This window comes from Macaca fascicularis, chromosome 19 (assembly GCF_037993035.2).
Source record: "Macaca fascicularis isolate 582-1 chromosome 19, T2T-MFA8v1.1".
NCBI lineage: Eukaryota > Metazoa > Chordata > Mammalia > Primates > Cercopithecidae > Macaca > Macaca fascicularis.
Window position 1 is genome coordinate 66307929 of NC_088393.1, and position 21532 is coordinate 66329460.

At 50.3% G+C, this 21532-nt stretch overlaps 1 protein-coding gene and 1 pseudogene across 32 annotated transcripts in view; one reads left to right on the top strand and one right to left on the bottom strand.

The window, feature by feature from the left end:
• The first annotated feature begins 2158 nt into the window (after positions 1 to 2158).
• Positions 2159 to 21532, top strand: part of LOC102145028 (uncharacterized) — a 39599-nt gene continuing 20225 nt past the window's right edge. For 27 of the 32 annotated variants that reach the window (XR_012428084.1, XR_012428082.1, XR_012428081.1 and 24 more), the window contains exons 1-2: positions 2159 to 2338; positions 20986 to 21086. The gene's annotated coding sequence lies outside the window, so the exon portion shown is untranslated. The remainder of the gene's footprint in view (positions 2339 to 20985; positions 21087 to 21532) is intronic. The other 5 variants (XR_012428096.1, XR_012428095.1, XR_012428093.1 and 2 more) reach the window with 1 other exon arrangement.
• On the bottom strand, positions 7243 to 14005 carry LOC141409153 (ATP synthase subunit g, mitochondrial pseudogene; annotated as a pseudogene).

Consider the following 21532-nt stretch of genomic DNA (forward strand, 5'->3'; position numbering starts at 1 on the left):
TACTTCCTAGGCCGCAAAATGGAGAAAGGCTTGGCCCGATGCTTTCCGGGAGATGTAGTCGGCAGGGTCCTTCGTGTGCACGTGCGTGCGCGGCGCGATTACGTTCCTCTGTGATCATGGGCGAGGGGCGGGCCCTGAACGTCTCCATGGTAACCTGGGGACCCGACCCGACATCGCCTGGGCAAGCCGGAGACGTGGCGGGCGTTGGAAATGCAATGGGACATGTGGGATGAGGAGGTGGGGAGGGGTACTGGGTCAGAGAGATGCCGATCGATAGAAACAGCGAGGAAAGACAGACAGAGAGACCAGAGACTCAAGGGCAAGGAGAGACGAAGGACAGGCGGGAGGAAGAGAGACAGAGACAGACCCACAGACTGGGAGGGCCGGAGACTCGACGCGAGGAGAGACAGTGAAAATAAGTGAACAAACATAGAAACACGGGTCCAAGTTATAAGAGGGCTGAGTGGATCAGAGGGTTAGGACCGGGCAAACTGGTGTCAGAACAGTTAGCAAGAGAGAGGCAGATCAGAAAGGGATGCAGATGAAAGACACACAAAGAAACGCAGAATGGGTTCACAGAGACAAGAAATGCAGATATCCAGACTCACGAGGCAGACAAGAAGGGAGAGGGACAGAGACAAGAAGGGAGAAAAGGGATAGATATTAGAGATACAGTAAGATGGACTGACAGTTTTCAAAGACCTAGAGAAAGATGACAGCACCAAGAGAGGGAGAATCAGAAGTAGAACTGTTAGGAAAACTTAGGAGTCCAGATGCTGTCCAGTTAGATGCTACCTTGTAAAGGCTGATAGATTGCAAATGCTTTTTTTTTTTTTTTTTTTTTTGAGACAGAGTCTCGCTTAGTCGCCCAGACTGGAGTGCAGTGGCGCGATCTCGGCTCACTGCAAGCTCCGCCTCCCGGGTTCACGCCATTCTCCTGCCTCAGCCTCCCGAGTAGCTGGGACTACAGGCGCCCGCCGCCTCGCCCGGCTAAGTTTTTGCATTTTTTAGTAGAGACGGGGTTTCACAGTGTTAGCCAGGATGGTCTCGATCTCCTGACCTTGTGATCCGCCCGCCTCGGCCTCCCAAAGTGCTGGGATTACAAGCGTGAGCCACCGCGCCCGGCCGCTTTCTGCCCATTGTATCGCTTTGTAGCCCACTAAGCAGTTTTGTATCCGACTTCGTACTTTTATTTCTTTTTTTTTGTTTTGTTTTTTGACGGAGCCTCGCTGTCGCCAGATCTCGGCTTACTGCAACTCCACCTCCCGGGTTCAAGTGATTCTCCTGCCTCAGCCTCCCGAGTAGCTGGGACTACGGGCGCGCACCACTACACCCAGCTAATTTTTGTATTTTTAGTAGAGACGGGATGGCATCATGTTGGCCAGGATGGTCTCGATCTCTTGACCTCGTAATCCGCCCGCCTCGGCCTCCCAAAGTGCTGGGATTACAGGAGTGAGCCACCGCGCCCCGCCGACTTTCTTTTTTTTTTTTTTTTGGCAGTCTCACTCTGTCGCCCAGGCTGGAGTGCAGTGGTGCAATCTCGGCTCACTGCAACCTCCCTCTCCCAGGTTCAAGCGATTCTCCTGCCTCAGCCTCCCGAGTAGCTGGGACTACAGGCTGCTCCACCACACCCGGCTGATTTTTGTACTTTTAGTAGAGATGGGGTTTTACCGTGTTGGCCAGACTGGTCTAGAACTCCAGACCTCGGGTGATCCGCCTGCCTCGGCCTCCCAAATTGCTGGAATTACAGGTGTGAGCCACCGCGGCCGGCCAGTGTTCATTCTTTCTTTCCTATCTTCCTAGAATCATCTTGCTGGTTCCCTCAGTACGATAAATAAATCTTTGACACATGCTCACTGAGAGTCATGTTTTTAACCGTTTTGAAATTATATTTGGCAGTCTGAAGGGAACCTGTTCTCCGGGCTAGGGGACAAACAGGGAAAAAGAAAATAGTGACACATACCCAGGAAAGGGAGGAAGGGAGGGTAGTGTAAGACAAAGACATTAGGCGGCGAGAAAGTCAGCCTTTGGTCCGAAACAGTTTCTGGCGCCCCTGCCTGGACTCTGTACGGTGCAGCCTCGTTGCCAAACTACGTTTTCCGGCAGGCCCCGGGGCGCCGGGCGCCGAGCGGAGAGCGTCGCAAGGGGCGGGCCTGACGCATCCTCCTCGGTGCCCGGCCGTCGCCAGGCAACCTTCCCCCTTCGCGGCCGAGACTGAGCCTGGGCTCGGCCTCCTCCGGGAAACTGCGCTGAAGTGCGCTGTGAGGCGGGGCGATGGAGAAGGGCCGAAGCCCCCTCAGGCCCAGCTAAAGCAGACGGCTCGCACTGCGACCCGAAGGTGAGGGTGATCGGCCGCGCTGGGGCCCGGCTTCGGGGGCAGGAGTTGCGGCCCTTCCGCTTGGTTCGGTCCGGGAACTGGGATATGAGGCCACTGCGTGCACAGCTGGCACACACCCGAGTGGGTCAGTGGGAGCCATCGTTGGCCCCGCGGTTCTCTGGGAAATGTAGACCCGCTAGGCGGGACGGTACCCGCCTCAGGCCATACTGCGCAGGTGCTGATCTGAGTCTGGGTCCCTCCTGGGTCGAGGAGTTCTTTGACCCAGATCTTCGTGGAGGCGTGTTCGCCCGGCCCTAAGGTCCCTTGCGGGCCTCCTCGGCCTTACAGCGCTCGTCCGCTGTTCGTACCCCTTCCCTCCTCTGTCTTGGAAATGTAGTCTCGAGGGAGGAGCTTGGTCATCCACCCAGACTTCGTGAGGCCCCCGAGCTCGGGGCTGCCTGTTGAGAGTGGGAGGGAGAGGGTGAGTGAATGTGTGGGTGAATTAATTTACAATTATGGGAGAGCAGGCAAAGGTATTAATGTGGGAGAGAGAAGGGTGGGCCCAAGAGTGGTTCAGATTTCGGTGCTTTCCCCAGGCTTGAACCTTCCCCAGTCCACCCGCCTTTCCCTGTGTCCCTAGCTGAAGGCCCTGTGGGCTGTGCCTCCTTGTTTCAAGGCAGGTGCGTGGTCCATGGAGGTACTCATCATAGGTGTAGTCACTCCACAAACAGAACGGTCAGGCCGCATTTGTTCATGTCTTTTTTTTTTTTCTTCCTTCCTTCTTTCCTTCCTTCCCTCCCTCCCTCCCTCCCTCCCTCCTTTCCTTCCTTCCTTCCTTCTCTTTTTTTTTTTTTTTTTTTTTTTTTGAGACGGAGTCTTGCTCTGTCGCCCAGGCTGGAGTGCAGTGGCGCGATCTCGGCTCACTGCAACGTCCGCCTCCCGGATTCAACCAGTTCTCCGGTGTCAGCCCCCCAAGTAGCTGGGATTACAGGCACACGCCACTATGCCGGGCTAACTTTTTTTTTTTTTTTTTTTTGAGACTGAGTCTTGCTCTTGTCGCCCAGGCTGGAGTGCAATGGTAGGATCTTGGATCACTGCAACCTCTGCCTCGCCTCCCTGGTTCAAGCTATTCTCCTGCCTCAGTCTCCCGAGTAGCTGGGATTACAGGCACCCACAACCACGCCCGGCTAATTTTTGTAGTTTTAGTAGAGACATGGTTTCGCCATGTTGGCCAGGCTGGTCTCGAACTTCCGACCTCGTGATCTGCCCGCCTCAGCCTCCCAAGTGCTGGGATTACAGGCATGAGCCACCATGCCTGGCCTGTTTCTGCTTTTCACACGCACAATTAAAAAAAAAAATCTGTTTTGACCAGGTATTACATTCACATGGTTCAAAATGTAAAAGCGATAAGGTGAGACAGACACACAATAAATAAATAAATACGGCGGGGGATGGCCCTCTCTCATAAGGTTGTGTTTGAAAAGAACTGCAGAAGGTGAGGGGAAAAGCCATGCAGATAACAGGGAAGAGCACCTGCTTTGGGCCAAAGGAACCACAGGAACAAAAGCCCCTTTGTAGCTGGCACAGTGGCTCACGCCTGTAATCCCAAACTTTGGGAGGCTGAGGCGGGTGGATCACTTGAGGTCAGGAGTTTGAGACCAGCCTGGCCAACATGGTGAAACCCTGTCTCTACTGAAAATACAAAAATCAGCTGGGCATGGTGGCACACACCAGTAGTCCCACCTACTTGGGAAGCTGAGGCAGGAGAATTGCTTGAACCTGGGAGGCAGAAGTTGCAGTGAGCCAAGGCTGCGCCATTGCATTCCAGCCTGGAGGGCAGAACGAGACTCAATCTCAGCAAACAATCAAAACAAAAAAAGCCCCTTTGCTCCGTCTGGAGAATGTGGTCAGGAGTGAGCAGAGTAGAGGAGGAGGCTTTGAGCCTTACCAGGGAACCAGTGAGGACTGTGGCTTTTACTTGAAGGCCTGGGAGGGCTCCAGCAGAGGTCAGGATCTGACTTAGGTTCGCTGAATCATTCTTGATCTGGTATGGAGAACCATCATCCCCTTCTATCCTTGGGTACTCCATGGTGGTGGTACCAACTAGGGAAGCTCTCTTCTGTGTTAGTTTCTTTCTTTTTTTTTTTTTTTTGAGACGGAGTCTTGCTCTGTCGCCCAGGCTGGAGTGCAGTGGCTGGATCTCAGCTCACTGGAAGCTCCGCCTCCCGGGTTAACGCCATTCTCCCGCCTCAGCCTCCCGAGTAACTGGGAGTACAGGCGCCCGCCACCTCGCCCGGCTAGTTTTTTGTATTTTTTAGTAGAGACAGGGTTTCACCATGTTAGCCAGGATGGTCTCGATCTCCTGACCTCGTGATCCACCCGTCTCGGCCTCCCAAAGTGCTGGGATTACAGGCTTGAGCCACCACGCCCGGCCTGTGTTAGTTTCTTATTACTGTTGTAATATTACTACGAACTTAGTGGTATGAAGCAACATAAACTTATTATCTTAGAGTCCTAAAGGTCAGAGTCTGAATTCGGTTTTACTAGGCTAAAATCAAGGTATCAGCAAGGCTGGTTTCTTTTGGAAGTTCTGGGTTTCAGTGATCACACAGCCTTCTAAGTCAACTCTTCCTCTGCCTTTTTTTTTTCTTTTCTTTTTTTTTTTCGAGATGGAGTCTTGCTCTGTCCCCGAGGCTGGAGTGCAGTGGCATGATCTTGGCTCACTGCAACCTCTGTCTCCCGACTTCAAGCTATTCTCCTGCCTCAGCCTCCTGAGTAGCTGGGATTACAGGCACGTGCCACCACGCCTGGCTAATTTTTGTAATTTTAGTAGAGATGGGGTTTCACCATGTTGGTCAGGCTGGTCTCGAACTCCTGACCTCATGATCTGCCCGCCTCAGCCTCCCAAAGTGCTGGGATAACAGGTGTGAGCCACCACGCCTGACCCCTCTGCCTCCTCTTATAAGTACCCCTGTGATTATGTTTCGGGGCCACTGGAATAACTCAGGATAATCTCCTTATCTTGAGATTAATTTACAAAGTTCCTTTTGCCATGTAAGGTAATTTACTCCTCGTTTCCTGGGATTATGATATGGACATGTTTAGGTGACCTTATTCAGCTTCCCACACTGACATTTGCTGTCTCCAAGTGAGAAGTGTGGAGATGGGTAGTTCACCTCATCCTGCCTGGGAGGTGGCTCAGGATCTTTTGATTCTCTTGGCTTCCTCTTGTGGTTTTAAGAGATTCCTGTGGAGCCCTAAGGAGTTAAGAGAACATGGAAAAATGGGCTTAACTGGCAGGAACAGAAATGGGTAAACAGGAGCAAATGTCCTGAGAAATGGGGTCAGCTGCAAATGGCTCACTTGCACGCAAGCATCATGTCTGCAAGCACTGAACCTGAGCAGCATGACCTTGTAAAACTTCCCTCTTGCTTCTTGGCAGACCGGCTTCCCTCTTCTTCTTCTTTTTTTTTTTTTGAGACGTAGTCTCACTCTGTTGCCCAGGCTTGAGTGCAGTGGCGCAATCTTGGCTCACTGCAAGCACCACCTCCTGGGTTCACGCCTTTCTCCTGCCTCAGCCTCCTGAGTAGCTGGGACTACAGGCCCCCGCTACCACGCTCGGCAAATTTTTTTGGATTTTTAGTAGAGACCGGGTTTCACTGTGTTAGCCAGGATGGTCTCAATCTACTGACCTCGTGATCTGCCCGCCTTGGTCTCCCAAAGTGCTGGAATTACAGCCATGAGCCACTGCGCCCGGCCCCAGGCTTCCCTCTTCTGTCTTGCCTGTAGCTCCCTTGCAACATTTTCTTTCCATTTTCTCTAATACATCTGCCTTTCTAAACTCATTACTGTCTTGGAAGATTCTTTTACCACCTGCATGCCAAGGCCTCAGGCAGCCATTGACCACGACATTTTGGTGGCCCACATAGGGACTCTCCCTACAGGAGACTCTCTCCCCTCTCCCTTCCTACTCGAGATCCCTGGTGGACAGTGTGTAAGTGTGTGGAGACAACTGAAGGTCTCTGGCCAGGGATACACTCTGGTGAAACTGAAAGGTGTCCTGGGAGGCTGAGGCAGGCAGATCACCTGAGGTCAGGAGTTCGAGACCAACCTGACCAACATGAAGAAACCCCGTCTTTACTAAAAATACAAAATTAGCCTGGCATGGTGGTGCATGCCTGTAATCCCAGCTACTCAGGAGGCTGAGGCAGGAGAATCACTTGAACCCGGGAGGCGGAGATTGTAGTGAGCCGAGATCTCACCATCGTACTCCATCCTGGGCAACAAGAGCAAAAGTCCATCTCAAAAAAAAAAAAAAAAAAAAAAAGAGAGAAACTGAAAGGTGCCCATTCAGAGGTACCTAACCACCACTACCTGCTCTGGAGAGGGACCTAAATTCACTTTCCTTTTTCAGCCTTCCAGCAACCAGCTCCCAGTAGCCCTCTGGTAATTAATGGCATCTGGCCAGGGCTGCTCCATGGTGTTGCTTGAACGCCAGGGGGTCAACAGAGCTGGCTGCCTTGCCTGGAAGGGAGAAAGACTCTCTCCTATCCTTCTCTGGTCAAGAGTTCCAGAACTTTATGTGTGGTGCAGGTAGCAGTGACAGCTCATCTAGGGCAAATCCACACATGTTTTGAGTGACTTAGACCTTCTCACTCTAAATTCTCCTGTGAAGAGCTGGCCGTCCTGCTCCAGATGTTTTAATCCAGGTGATCCCAAACAGCACCGCAACGGTGAGTCTTCCCTCAACCTCTTCCCCTCAGACCCTGGGCCAAGCACGCAGTTAATTCGTGCCTGGACTGACCTGGGACTGCCCACCCTAGTGGTCATACCAGGGTCATCCTAGCTCTGGGAGGTTTTTAATTTTTTGTTGTTGTTGTATTTTCTTATTTTATTCAGATAGCACTTTGATCACACATGGTCCAACAACACTCAAATAATAAATCAAATATAATCAGATGTTAAAGATTGGTCTTCAAACATCATAGTCAATGATGCCACACTTGCCTATGATCTCTCCAACATAAAACCACATTAACACCTCAGTGGCCACCAAACCATTCAGCACAGCTTCCTTAACTGTGAGCTGTTTGAAGCTACCAGTCTGAGCACTAATGACTATTTTCTTCAGGCTCTGAACAGCTGTAGGGATCTCAGCAGGGGTGGGAGGAACCAGCTCAACCTTGGCGTAGTACCAAAATGTGGCCAATTGAGGCTTCGAGTAAGTCACAACAGCGTTCGCCAGCGCCGGGGTCTTCTCCACAAGGTTATGGACAAATTGGCCATGGCTCTGGGATGAAAATTCCGTCGCCCCGAACGGCCGGTAGAGGTTTTTTCTTTTTTCTATTTTATTTATTTATTTAGACACAGCGTCTTACTCTGTCACCCAGGCTGGAGTGCAATGGCGCCATCTGGGAGGTTTTTTCTAATAGGCAGGACGCCCCTTTAGAAAAATGCACCTCAGGGTCCTTTAGCAGATGTGAGTAGAGTACTTTTCGTGGTAGGATGCCCCAAGTGAAAATGTGGCTTAACTAGCCCCAAGCAACTTGGTTTCCCTGTCACACAATTGGACAGACCCTGTCTAGTACCTCAGACTCACCTCTGGGCTGCATTCAAAAACATTGGAGGACCAGGTGTGGTGGCTCACACCTGTAATCCCAGCACTTTGGGAGGCTAAGGTGGGCAGATCATGAGGTCAGGAGATCGAGACCATCCTGGCTAACACAGTGAAACCCCATTTCTACTAAAACAAAACAAAACAAAACGAAATTAGCTGGGCATGGTGGCGGGTGCCTTTAGTCGCAGCTACTTGGGAGGCTGAAGCAGGAGAATCGCTTGAACTCAGGAGGTGGAGGTTGCAGTGAGGTGAGATCGTGTCACTGCACTCCAGCCTGGGCGACAGAGCGAGACTCCGTCTAAAAAATAAGATAAAATAAGATAAAAAATAAAATACTGGAACAAATTTGACCCCCAAAGTCTCAAAAAGAAATGCTTAAATGCTTAATTTTCCTATGCAATGTGTCTTTCTTGCTTTACAAACTTCTGGGTCAGAAATTCAGGCCTCTGAATGAGACCCTTGCCCCCGGTACTGTTTTACAGCTCGACCTTTTCTGTCGTAACTTCTGTAAATGGTCCGAAGTTCTTTATGTCCAGGATTTCATGACTGTCTCTCTGGATCCCAATCCCTGCCAAATCTGTCGAATGTGCTTGGCTAAATTATCTCGCCCCACTGACTCTTCTGACATTCTAGATAACCATTCCTTTATCCTCTTCTGCTTTCCCCAACCAGCCTCCCAAAATGCTGGGATTATAGGCATGAGCCACTGCACCCAGCCAAGAGGCCACCCCCGTGCATGTCACCTTCATGTTCAACTGTACCTACTCCATCTGTTCCTTGTCCCTCACCTCCTTGTCATCTCAACCTTGGATGTCATTTTCCAGTTCCGCCTCCTTTTCAGGGACCCTTGTCCCCATTCACATACTAGGTTGTGGGTCACTTATGATCCCACTTGAGCTCCAGACAAGGTTCTGCTGCTCTGAGACATGGCAAATGGGGATGTAGGAACCATCAGAGTCCGTGTTCCTTTCCCAGTGTCTGACCTGTCTCAGCTAGAAGCTAAGGTTGTCTCCTTTAGCCAAGACCCTTCCTGTTGCATAAAAAGATGGAGAGGACTTACCATTTTATTTAATAGCACTTGGCAGGACATTTATATGATCTTTACCATCTGTTGTACTCATGAGGAAAAGTCCTACCTCGGATCTCTAGCTCAATGATGGGCAGACGACGTTCATGCCCAGAACCCTCAGGAGTCTGGCCTGGGGAGAACGGCAGTTCCTGATGTTGATCCTAGATAGAGCTACCAAGAGGGAAACACTAGTAGGGAATGCTGTAATCATATGATTACTTGTTTAATTGAAGGCATGAAGAAGACTGCCATAAAACCAGTCAACTATGCCAAACTAAGAGAAGTAACACAGGGGGCAAATGAAAACCCAGCTCTATATTACTCCAGGTTTGCGGAAGCCATGAGAAAATATACTGTTATGGACCCTAAGAGCTGAAAAGGCCTAAGCATTTTGACTTTTCATTTTATTAGCCAGGCTTCTTCAGATATTAGACACAAACTGCAAACACTAGACCAAGAACCACAAATTCCATTCCCCACTTTGCTGGACACGGCCTTCAAGGTCTTTAAATAATAAGATAAAATTAGATAGCCTTGTTAAGATAAAAACAAGGAAATATCGCAGGCTGAATGGGATAGGAAAGATCAAGAAAGAGATAAGTGGCAGGTTCACCATCTTGGCCAGGCTGGTCTTGAACTCCTGACCTCATCATCCACCCACCTCGGCCTCCCAAAGGGCTGGGAATACAGGTGTGAGCCACCGTACCCAGCCAAGATTGAGTTTGTGATTTACACAGGAGCTACTTATTCAGCCCTAATTAGTGTTTTTGGTCCTGCCCTTTGGTGAAGGTAGGTGAGGGGGGAATGCTTTGAGTTGTCCTGGGGGAGGAGATTCTCCATTTCTGGTTTACAAGACCAGAGTCTTGAATTATACTACAAGGACATTTTCATTTAAGTAGTTTATTTTCAGTTAGGGTAGCGAGTGGTGTAAGGGTGAGGAAGGTAGACAAGTACATGGTGGATGCTGTCTGTCCGATGGCAATAAAAGGATATTTGACTGGCTGTCCTCCAATTTATGTGAGTGGGAGCAGGTCAGCCACTAAGATTCAGAATAGCCATTGACTTAATGGCTGGAATATTATGCTTTGTTGTTTAGACGTGTTAAGTACGGGAATAACTGCTGGAATGAGAATGGAGAATATAAGGGCCAGTACGCCTCCTAGTTCGTTAGGGATGGATCATAAGATTGCATATGCAAACAAAAAGTATCGCTCTGGCTTAATATGGGGTGGGGTATTGAGGGGGTTGGCTAAAGTGTAATTATCTGGGTCACTCAGGAGGTCAGGCGAAAATAGTACTAGAGTTATTAGAAGGAGGAGGAGAAAAATTAAACCTAGAATATCGTTGGTTGTGTGGTAGGGGTGGAAAGTGATTTTGTTGGGGTCTGATGAAATCCCTGAAGGGTCGTTAGATCCTGTTTCATGTAAGAATAGGACGTGAGGCCGGGCGCGGTGGCTCAAGCCTGTAATCCCAGCACTTTGGGAGGCTGAGGCGGGTGGATCACGAGGTCAGGAGATTGAGACCATCCTGGCTAACATGGTGAAACCCTGTCTCTACTAAAAATACAAAAAAACTAGCCGGGCGTGGTGGCGGGCGCCTGTAGTCCCAGCTACTCGGAGGCTGAGGCGGGAGAATGGCGTGAACCCGGGAGGCGGAGCTTGCAGTGAGCCGAGATCGCGCCACTGCACTCCAGCCTGGGTGACAGAGTGAGACTCCGTCTCAAAAAAAAAAAAAGAAAAAAAAAAAGAATAGGACGTGAACAGTTGCTAGAGCTATAATGACGAAGGGTAAGGTGAAATGGGAGGCAAAAAATCATGTAACGGGGGGCTCTGTCAACTGAGAATCCGCCTTGGATTCATTGTTCAAAGGCAGTTCCAATATATGGGATGGCTGATGGTAGATTTGTAATTACTGAAGTGCCTCAGGATGATATTTGGAGCATGTAACCTATGAGTACTGTTGCTATAGTTGTGAGTAGGAGGATAATGCCAATGTTTCAGGTTTCTAGAAATATAAATCACACATAGTATAAGCCTCGGCCAACGTGTAAGAAGAGGCAGATGAAAAATATTGAAGTAGGCCGGGCACAGTGGCTCATGCCTGTAATCCCAGCACTTTGGGAGGCCAAGGTGTGCGGATCACAAGGTCAGGAAATCGAGACCATCCTGGCTAACATGGTGAAACCCTGTCTCTACTAAAAATACAAAAAATTAGCCGGGCGTGGAGGCGGGCACCTGTAGTCCCAGCTACTTGGGAGGCTGAGGCAGGAGAATGGTGTGGACCCGGGAGGCGGAGCTTGCAGTGAGCCGAGATTGGGCCACTGCACTCCAGCCTGGGTGACAGAGCGAGACTCCATCTCAAGAAAAAGTCATTGGGGGCCGGGTGTGGTGGCTCATGCCTGTCATCCCAGCAGTTTGGGAGGTCAAGGCAGGTGGATCATGAGGTCAGGAGATTGAGACCATCCTGGCCAACATGGTGAAACCTAGTCTCAACTAAAAATACAGAAATTAGCTGGGTGTGGTGGAGCACACCTGTAATCCCAGCTGCTGAGGAGGCTAAGGCAGGAGAATCGCTTGAACTCGGGAGGTGGAGGTTGCAGTGAGCCGAGGTCATGCCACTGCACTCCAGCCTGGTGACAGAGCAAGACTCCGTCTCAAAAAAAAAAAAAAAAAAAGTCATTGGTGACTGGGTGTGGGAGGCTGGCTGGGCAACATAGTGAGATCTCATCTCTACAGAATAACTTAGCTGGGTGTGGTGTTGCGCACCTGTAGTCCCAGCTACTTGAGAGGGTGAGGCGGGAGGATCACTTGAGCCCAGGAGTTTGAGGCTGCAGTGAGTCATGTGGCCACTGCACTCTGGCCTGGGGAACAGAGCCAGAGACTGTCTGAAAAAAAAAAGAAAGAAAGAAAGAAAAGGGAAAAGATTGACATTGAAACAATTAAAAAAAATTTTTTTTCAAGTTTTTTTTTTTTCTTCTCCTTTCTTTTTTTTTTTTGAGACAGGGTCTCGCTCTGCTGCCCAGGCTGGAATGCAAGTGGTGACATCATAGCTCACTACAGCCTTGATATCTGGGGCTCAAGTGATCTTCTAATCTCAACCTCCCAAGTAGCTGGGACAACAAGTGTGTGCCACTGCACTCAGCTGATTTTTTTTTTTTTTTTTTTTTTTGAGACGGAGTCTTGCTCTGTGCCCCAGGCTGGAGTGCAGTGGCACGAGCTTGGCTCACTGCAAGCTCCGCCCCCTGGGTTCACGCCGTTCTCCTGCCTCAGCCTCCTGAGTAGCTGGGACTACAGGCGCCCACCACCACGTCCGGCTAGTTTTTTGTATTTTTTTTAGTAGAGACGGGGTTTCACCGTGTTAGCCAGGATGGTCTCGATCTCTTGATCTTGTGATCCGCCCGCCTTGGCCTCCCAAAGTGCTGGAATTACAGGCTTGAGCCACCGCGCCCGGCCTCAGCTGATTTTTTATATTTATAGAGACATGTCTCCCAATGTTGCCCAAGCTGGTTTTGAACTTGTGGCTCAAGCAGTCCTCCCGCCTCAGCTTCCCGAAGTGCTGGTATTATAGGCATGAGCCACTGTGTCTGGCTTGTTTTTTCAAGTTTCAGTAATAACAAATGGCTATTGCAAAGAAAATTCAGGTGATATATATAAATTTATAAAGGAAAAAATGGGCAACCTCTTCTAATCCTTTCCCCAGAATTGTCAGCCTGGCATTTGTTTTTTAAGACACTTTTCTGAACATAGGTAAAAATAATGTCTTGAGGCCGGGCGCGGTGGCTCAAGCCTGTAATCCCAGCACTTTGGGAGGCCGAGACGGGCGGATCACGAGGTCAGGAGATCGAGACCATCCTGGCTAACACGGTGAAACCCCGTCTCTACTAAAAAATACAAAAAACTAGCCGGGCGAGGTGGCGGGCGCCTGTAGTCCCAGCTACTCGGGAGGCTGAGGCAGGAGAATGGTGTGAACCCGGGAGGCGGAGCTTGCAGTGAGCTGAGATCCGGCCACTGCACTCCAGCCTGGGCAACAGAGCGAGACTCCGTCTCAAAAAAAAAAAAAATGTCTTGAAATTGTAACATTAGTGGAATTATGGTGGGTGAAGAGGGCTCCAGCATACTTTTTTTTTTTTTTTTTTTTTTTTTGAGACGGAGTCTTGCTCTGCCGCCCAGGCTGGAGTGCAGTGGCCGGATCTCAGTTCACTGCAAGCTCCGCCTCCTGGGTTCACGCCATTCTCCTGCCTCAGCCTCCCGAGTAGCTGGGACTACAGGCGTCTGCCACCTCGCCCGGCTAGTTTTTTTGTATTTTTTAGTACAGACGGGGTTTCACCGTGTCAGCCAGGATGGTCTCGATCTCCTGACCTCGTGATCCGCCCGTCTCGGCATCCCAAAGTGCTGGGATTACAGGCTTGAGCCACCGCGCCCGGCCAGCTCCAGCATACTATTTTGTTCAGCATTATGGTGTAGACATCTCTCGCTGCCATCTGGGTCGTGGCTACTGGAAGTGAGCTTCTCAGGCTCTGTAGGTGTCTGCCATGGGGAAGGAAGGCCTTCCAGTGGAGGAGCCACCTGTTGGATCCCAGTACTGGCTGTACTGAAGCTGCTCCAGCCACTGTCTTGCCCTTCCAGTCTGTCCCCCACATCCCTCTTCCTTGTGTCCCTCAGACTGCGTCCTTCACTTGCTCAAATGCTCCCTGGGCACTGGTCTTCTGCTGTTCTCCTGTCCCTAGGGGCAGCCTTCCTTGCCTGGGACTGGTGACAGCCCTTCGTGCCATTTAACCCAGTCTGGCCTGAACATGGGTGCTCTTCTTCCTCTTGTCCAGATTCCCAGTGCCAGTCATCCTCTTGAGGGCAAAGATGGGGAAGTTCAGGCTGTAGGTGCTCCCTGCCCGGTTTGCCAGCTGGTTAGGATGTGGAAGAGCCAGGGAAGCCTTTGTAGGGAGAGTTTCCCCCACAACAGGTGGCCTTGCAGGGTGTCGGTGGGTGGAGGGTTGTGAGTGGTCCATGGCCCTGACTGGATGGGTATGAGTCTCGGGCAGATGGTGTGTGTGGCCTGAGCGAAGGCCAGGGAGGCTGGCTTCCTGCCCTGCCATGGTGGCTAACCCAGCATCCCTAGAACAGGAAGAGGTCATGATTATCAAGATGGAGGAGGATGAGGCTCCCCCACTGAATCCTGGACCCCTCTTCAATCCTTAGTCCCCGACCCTGCCACCTGGGCTTAGCAGGGACCCCTGGCAGCACTTCCATAGCTTCCGCTATGAGGAGCAGTGAGCCCTTGAGAGGCCCTGGCCCAGCTGCATGAGCTGTGCCACCAGTGGCTGTGTCCTGAGGTGCTCTCCAAGGAGGGGCTGCTGGTACTGGAGCAGTTCCTGGGTGTCCTGCCACCTGCCATCTGGGTCTGGGTGGAGTCCCAGTGCCCTGAGAGCAGTGAGGAGGCTATGGCGCTGGTGGAGGACTTCACCCAGATGTTGAAGACTGGTGAGCCACAGGGGTCCAGGGGTTGGCCCGAGGGGTAAGGGAATCTATGAGGGGTCACAGCTCATGACCCTGGGCCCTGAGTGCCTCCCTCAGTCTGCCTGGGCCCTCAATATCCCTGTCTTGGGGAGGAGGACCTAGAAGCTGTGACACATTTGGAGACTTCTGCAGCCTCTGAGCCCCCCAGAGGCATGAGCTTGAGGTTGATGTGACCCCCTCTCTCAGGGTAGACCAGGCTTCCTTTCCCATCCTTCTTTCCTTCCCCGCAAGGTCACCAAGTGCCTGCCATATGCCAGGCCCTATTGGTCCAGCAGGGAAAGACACTTGCATTCATGGAGCCTAGTCTGGTTGGAGAAATGGACCACGAGACCATCAGTCACAGTGTAGGTATCCTTTCCCTGTAGGAGGTGGGGGGAGGAGGAGGTGAGCAAGGAGCCTGGCCTGGCAGGAAGCAGCTTTGTAGTTTCCAGTGCCTAACATCCTCACTGTAAGCTTGGGTTCCACACATGTGTGTACGCATTTGTGCTTGCGAGGGGGTGACAACTACAAGATAGGAGAGAAGGTTGGTTACAGCCGCCATCCGCATTTGTTCCTCTGTTCACTCGATTGCTCATGCATGACTGTGCAGTGTCTTCTGCCTACTTGATTCTCTGTCAGGATGTAGAAACTATGTCACTTATTTAAAAAGTACACCTTTACCAAGTTATAGTTGACATACCAAAAAAGTATACAATTCAGGGATTTTTAGTATATTCACAAGGTTGTACAACCATCACCACCGTTTAATACCAGAATTTAATTACAACCAAAAGAAACCTCATGCCCATTAGTAGTCACCCATCAGCCCCCTCCTCTAAGCTCCTGGCAATCACTAATCTGCTTTGTGTGTCTATGGATTTGCTTATTCTAGACATTTCATTAAATGGAATCACACTGTATGTGGCCTTTTATGTCTGGCTTCTCTCAGAGCATAATGTTTTCGAGGTTCACCCATGTTTTAACATGTCAGAACTTCATTTTTTTTTTTTTTTTTTTCTGAGACAGGGTTTCACTCTTGTTGCCCATGGCTCGATCTTGGCACACCGCAGCCTCCGCCTCCCGGTTCAAGTGATTCTCCTCCCTCAGCCTCCCAAATAGCTGTGATTACAGGCATGGGCCACCACGCCCGGCTAATTTTGTATTTTTAGTAGAGATGGGATTTCTCCATGTTGGTTAGGCTAGTCTTGAACTCTCGACCTCAGGTGCTCCACCCGCCTCAGCCTCCCAAATTGCTGGGATTACAAGCGTGAGCCACCGCGCCCAGCCAGAACTTCAATTTTATGAGCAAATAATATTCCATTGTATGGATATGACCCATTTTATTTATTCATATAGTCTTTGATCAGCATTTGGCTTGCTTTTGCTTTTTGGCTATTATGAATAATGCTGCTATGGATGTTCATGTAGACGTTTTTGTGTGGATGTTTGTTTTCATTTCTCTTGGTTGTATACCCAGAAGTGGAATTGCTGGGTCATATGGTAACACTATTTGACCTTCTGAGGAACTGCGAAGACACCACTTGTTTTAACAGAGGGAAGTTAAGGTTAAAAATGTTTCTGAGATATTGAAGGAGTAAAAAAGCACAAAAAGAACCCTAAGATGTCATGTTGGTAGGAACTGCAGGGAACAGCATCCATTCCTAGAGCTTTGTGAACAAAGGGAAGAGGTTGGGTTTAGTCTTTGAGAGAAGCTCAAAGGAGGGGAATGTGGTGATGGGGGCGCTGGGGTCCAGATCCCTGGGGAGGTGTTGCTGCCGGCTGATGCTGGGGTCTCCACGGAGCCTTCATGAAGCTGATTCTACACATACTGGAAAAGCTGCAAACTGGCTTCAGCTACTGCTGAGGGGATTGAAAGCCTTAATTTTGAAGGACTGGTTTTTCCCTACACATGAATATGAGGGGCACATATCTATGGTCCCTGTGGGGTGTTTTTTTTTTTTTTTGCTGTAGTGCTGGGCTCTATTTTCTCTCTCTCTCTCTCTCTCTCTCTCTCTCTCTCTCTCTCTCTCTCTCTCTCTCTCTCTCTTTCTCTTTCTGACAGAGTTTTGCTCTTGTTGCCCAGGCTGGAATGCAATGGTGTGATCTTGCCTTCCCACAACCTCTGCCTCCCATGTTCAAGGGATTCTGCTGCCTTAGCCTCCCAAGTAGCTGGGATTACAGGCATGCTCCACCACACCCGGCTAATTTTTTGTTTTTAGTAGAGACAGGTGGCCTGCGCCTGTAATCCCAGCACTTTGGGAGGCTGAGGCGGGTGGATCACCTGAGGTCAGGAGTTTGAGACCAGCCTGGTCAACATGGTGAAACCCCGTCTCTACTTCAGATACAAAAATTAGAGGCGTGGTGGCGCACACCTGTAATCCCAGCTACTCGGGAGGCTGAGGCAGGAGAATCACTTGAACCCAGGAGGTGGAGGTTGCAGTGAGCTGAGATTGCCCCATTGCACTCCAGCCTAGGGGACAAGAGCGAGACTTCATCTAAAAAAAAAAAAATTAGCCAGGCATGGTGGCGGGCATCTATAATTCCAGCTACTTGAGAGGCTCAGGTGGGAGAAGCACTTAAACCTGGGGGGCAGAGGTTGTGATGAGCTGATATCGTGCCACTGCATTCCAGCCTGGGCAGGTGGAAGAGTGAAACTGCCTCTCAAAATAATAATAATAATAATAATAATAGAGAAATAAATAAATAGGGATTTTGCATCATGACCACATGGGTATTGGAACAGCAGTCTACAGCAATCCCCATGGGTTGTGAATGATTAGGTCCACTCAGTCTTGAAACCATATGTTTTCAAGTACGCTCTGGTTAACATTTACATGAAGACACCTGCCTTTGCTCTGTGTCCTTTTTTCTTTTTCTTTCTCTTTTTTTTTTTTTTTTTTTTTGAGATGGAGTCTTGCTCTGTCACCCAGACTGGAATGCAGTGGCATAATCTCGGCTCACTGCAGCCTCTGCCTCCCAGTTCAAGCAATTCTATTGCCCTAGCCTCCTGAGTAACTGAGACTACAGGCGTGTGCCACCATGCCCAGCTAATTTTTTGTATTTTTAGTAGAGATGGGGTCTCACTATTTTGGCCAGGCTTGTCTCGAACTCCTGACCTCAGGTGATCTGCCCACCTCCACCCTGTGTCCTTACCTTGTCTCAGCTCTGCCCATTATTGCTGGTGCCCCTGATGCCCCCGCATGAGAGAAGGAGAGGGGCTGGCCCTGAGTGGGGGTGGGCTCTTGTGTTGCTGTCAGGGAGTCCAGGAGCGAGGGCTACTGAGCTCTTCTTGGTTGTCACCATCCCAGTGGATTTGGGGGTCCCAAAGACCACCTTCAGGTTTGATGATTTGCTAATAGGATTCAGAGAACTCAGCAAAACTGTTATACTCCTGGTTATAGTTTATTACAGTGAAAGGAAACATAAAAATTAGCAGTGGAAAAAGGTGCATAAGGCAGAATCCAGGAGCAACCAGGCGTGCGCTTCCAGTTCTCCTCTTGCAGTGGAGTTGTGTGGATAGCACTTAATTCTCCCAGCAATGATGTGTGACAACACACAGGGGTTACTGTCAACCAGGGAGGTTCACCTGAGCCATGGTGTCCTGGGTTTTCACTGGGGTCAGTCACATAGGCATGGAGCATCCGCATGACTGAATGCAGTTACTAAGTAAGTCACATAGGCATGGAGCATCCGCACGACTGAATGCAGTTACTAAGTCTCTCAGTCACACAGGCGTGGAGCATCCGCAGGACTGAATGCAGTTACTAAGTAAGTCACATAGGCATGGAGCATCCGCATGACTGAATGCAGTTACTAAGTCTCTCAGTCACACAGGCGTGGAGCATCCGCACGACTGAATGCGGTTACTAAGTCTCTCAGTCTCACAGGCGTGCGGCATCCGCATGACTGAATGCAGTTACTAAGTCTCTCACTCACACAGGCGTGGAGCATCCGCATGACTGAATGCAGTTACTAAGTAAGTCACACAGGCGTGGAGCATCCGCACGACTGAATTCGGTTACTAAGTCTCTCAGTCACACAGGCGTGGAGCATCCGCATGACTGAATGCAGTTACTAAGTCTCTCAGTCTCACAGGCGTGGGGCATCCGCACGACTGAATGCAGTTACTAAGTCTCTCAGTCACACAGGCGTGGAGCATCCGCACGACTGAATGCAGTTACTAAGTCTCTCAGTCACACAGGCGTGGAGCATCCGCATGACTGAATACAGTTACTAAGTCTCTCAGTCACACAGGCGTGGAACATCCGCACGACTGAATACAGTTACTAAGTCTCTCAGTCACACAGGCGTGGAACATCCGCACGACTGAATACAGTTACTAAGTCTCTCAGTCACACAGGCGTGGAGCATCCGCATGACTGAATGCAGTTACTAAGTTCTCTCACTCACACAGGCGTGCGGCATCCGCATGACTGAATGCGGTTACTAAGTCTCTCACTCACACAGGCATGCGGCATCCGCACGACTGAATGCAGTTACTAAGTCTCTCAGTCACACAGGCGTGCGGCATCCGCAGGACTGAATGCAGTTACTAAGTCTCTCAGTCACACAGGCGTGGAGCATCCGCATGACTGAATGCAGTTACTAAGTTCTCTCACTCACACAGGCGTGCGGCATCCGCATGACTGAATGCGGTTACTAAGTCTCTCACTCACACAGGCATGCGGCATCCGCATGACTGAATGCGGTTACTAAGTCTCTCAGTCACATAGGCATGTGGCATCCGCATGACTGAATGCAGTTACTAAGTCTCTCACTCACACAGGCGTGCGGCATCCGCATGACTGAATGCAGTTACTAAGTTTCTCAGTCACGTAGACGTGGAGCATCCGCATGACTGGATGCAGTTACTAAGTCTCTCGCTCACACAGGCGTGAGGCATTTGCATGACTGAATGCAGTTACTAAGTCTCTCAGTCACATAGGCATGCGGCATCCGCATGACTGAATACAGTTACTAAGTCTCTCAGTCACACAGGCGTGCGGCATCCGCATGACTGAATGCAGTTACTAAGTCTCTCAGTCACACAGGCGTGCGGCATCCGCATGACTGAATGCAGTTACTAAGTCTCTCACTCACACAGGTGTGGAGCATCCGCATGACTGAATGCAGTTACTAAGTCTCTCGCTCACACAGGCATGAGGCATTTGCATGACTGAATGCAGTTACTACGTCTCTCACTCACACAGGCGTGCGGCATCTGCATGACTGAATGCAGTTACTAAGTCTCTCACTCACACAGGCGTGCGGCATCTGCATGACTGAATGCAGTTACTAAGTCTCTCAGTCACATAGGCGTGCGGCATCCGCATGACTGAATGCAGTTACTAAGTCTCTCACTCACACAGGCGTGCGGCATCCGCATGACTGAATGCAGTTACTAAGTCTCTCACTCACACAGGCGTGGAGCATCCGCATGACTGAATGCAGTTACAAAGTCTCTCACTCACACAGGCGTGCGGCATCCGCATGACTGAATGCAGTTACTAAGTCTCTCACTCACACAGGCGTGCGGCATCCGCATGACTGAATGCAGTTACTAAGTCTCTCAGTCACATAGGCATGTGGCATCCGCATGACTGAATGCAGTTACTAAGTTTCTCAGTCACGTAGACGTGGAGCATCCGCATGACTGGATGCAGTTACTAAGTCTCTCGCTCACACAGGCGTGAGGCATTTGCATGACTGAATGCAGTTACTAAGTCTCTCAGTCACATAGGCATGCGGCATCCGCATGACTGAATGCAGTTACTAAGTCTGTCAGTCACATAGGCGTGCGGCATCCGCATGACTGAATGTAGTTACTAAGTCTCTCAGTCACACAGGCGTGCAGCATCTACATGACTGAATGTAGTTACTAAGTCTCTAGCACCCCCCAGAGATCAGATGATGCAGCACTGGTCCAAGGCCCGCACCAGAAATCACACTGTTAGCATAAACTATCTGGTGTGAAAAAGACACTCTTAACAGGCAGATATTCTAAGGGCTTTGAGGTTACCTCCCAGGAGCAGGTCAAGGGCCAGACCTTTGTTTCGAATGTGCAGGGGTTGGACAACCTAGGCCTGCTGAATTAACCCTTTACTGTACACTTGGCTACAGCTGAAGGAAGCTTCTCATCTCACGATCATTTCCTTTGTTTCAATGACTTGTTTATCAGGGATTTTGGGTGTACTCTTGGATTGTGTTTGTGTGTGTGTGTGTGTGTGTGTGTGTGTGTGTGTGTGTGTTTATACCAGAGGGGATTGCATGTCAACTAGGGACAGGGCATTCTGTGTGGTCTGGAGGGCAGGCCTATGTCCTGTCCAGCCACAATCCTAGGCCAATGTCCTGGGACATTATGCGAGATGGTGCAGTGAACACTTAGGGACACTGGCCACATGTTGACTGGCCTGATTGGTTGGTTGGTCTAGGGGCCTGGCCCCTTTGTGCTTAGAGTACGGCTGAGGATACTAATGCTTCCCTCTCTCCTTAGCATTGACCTAGGCTCCTTCTGAGGACTGGCAGTCTGGAGACCTCGCAGAGGCTGCCAAACCTTTTGTGGATAGAGCTCAAGTGAACTGTCAGTCTAACAAGGTCAGAGATGCTACATTCTGCGGACACCCTGCACTCCCCAACCCCTCCTCACCCCAGGCCATGGAGGGGCAAGGGGGCATATTAAGCAGCTGAGCCTGGTCTGCCCTTGCCCACCGCCACCAGCTCCTGGTTCTTAGGGTTTGTCCTTCGCAGGCTCATGCCATTTGAATAGTGGAGGAGGTGTTTGTCCCTGTGTCTTGGGACTCCAGGTCTCAAATTCACAGGCACAGGAGCCAGCCTGGGGCCAGAAGAAGGCAGAATTGACCAGGTGGTGCTGCCAGATCTCAGCTGCTTTTGACTGGGGCAAACAGTGATGCAAGGAAAGCCTGAATCCAATTTTTTACTGTTGGCACGCAGGTCACATTTTTTTTTTCTTTTGAGATGGAGTCTTGCTCTGTTGCCAGGCTAGAGTGCAGTGGCGCAATCTCGGCTCACTGCAACCCTCT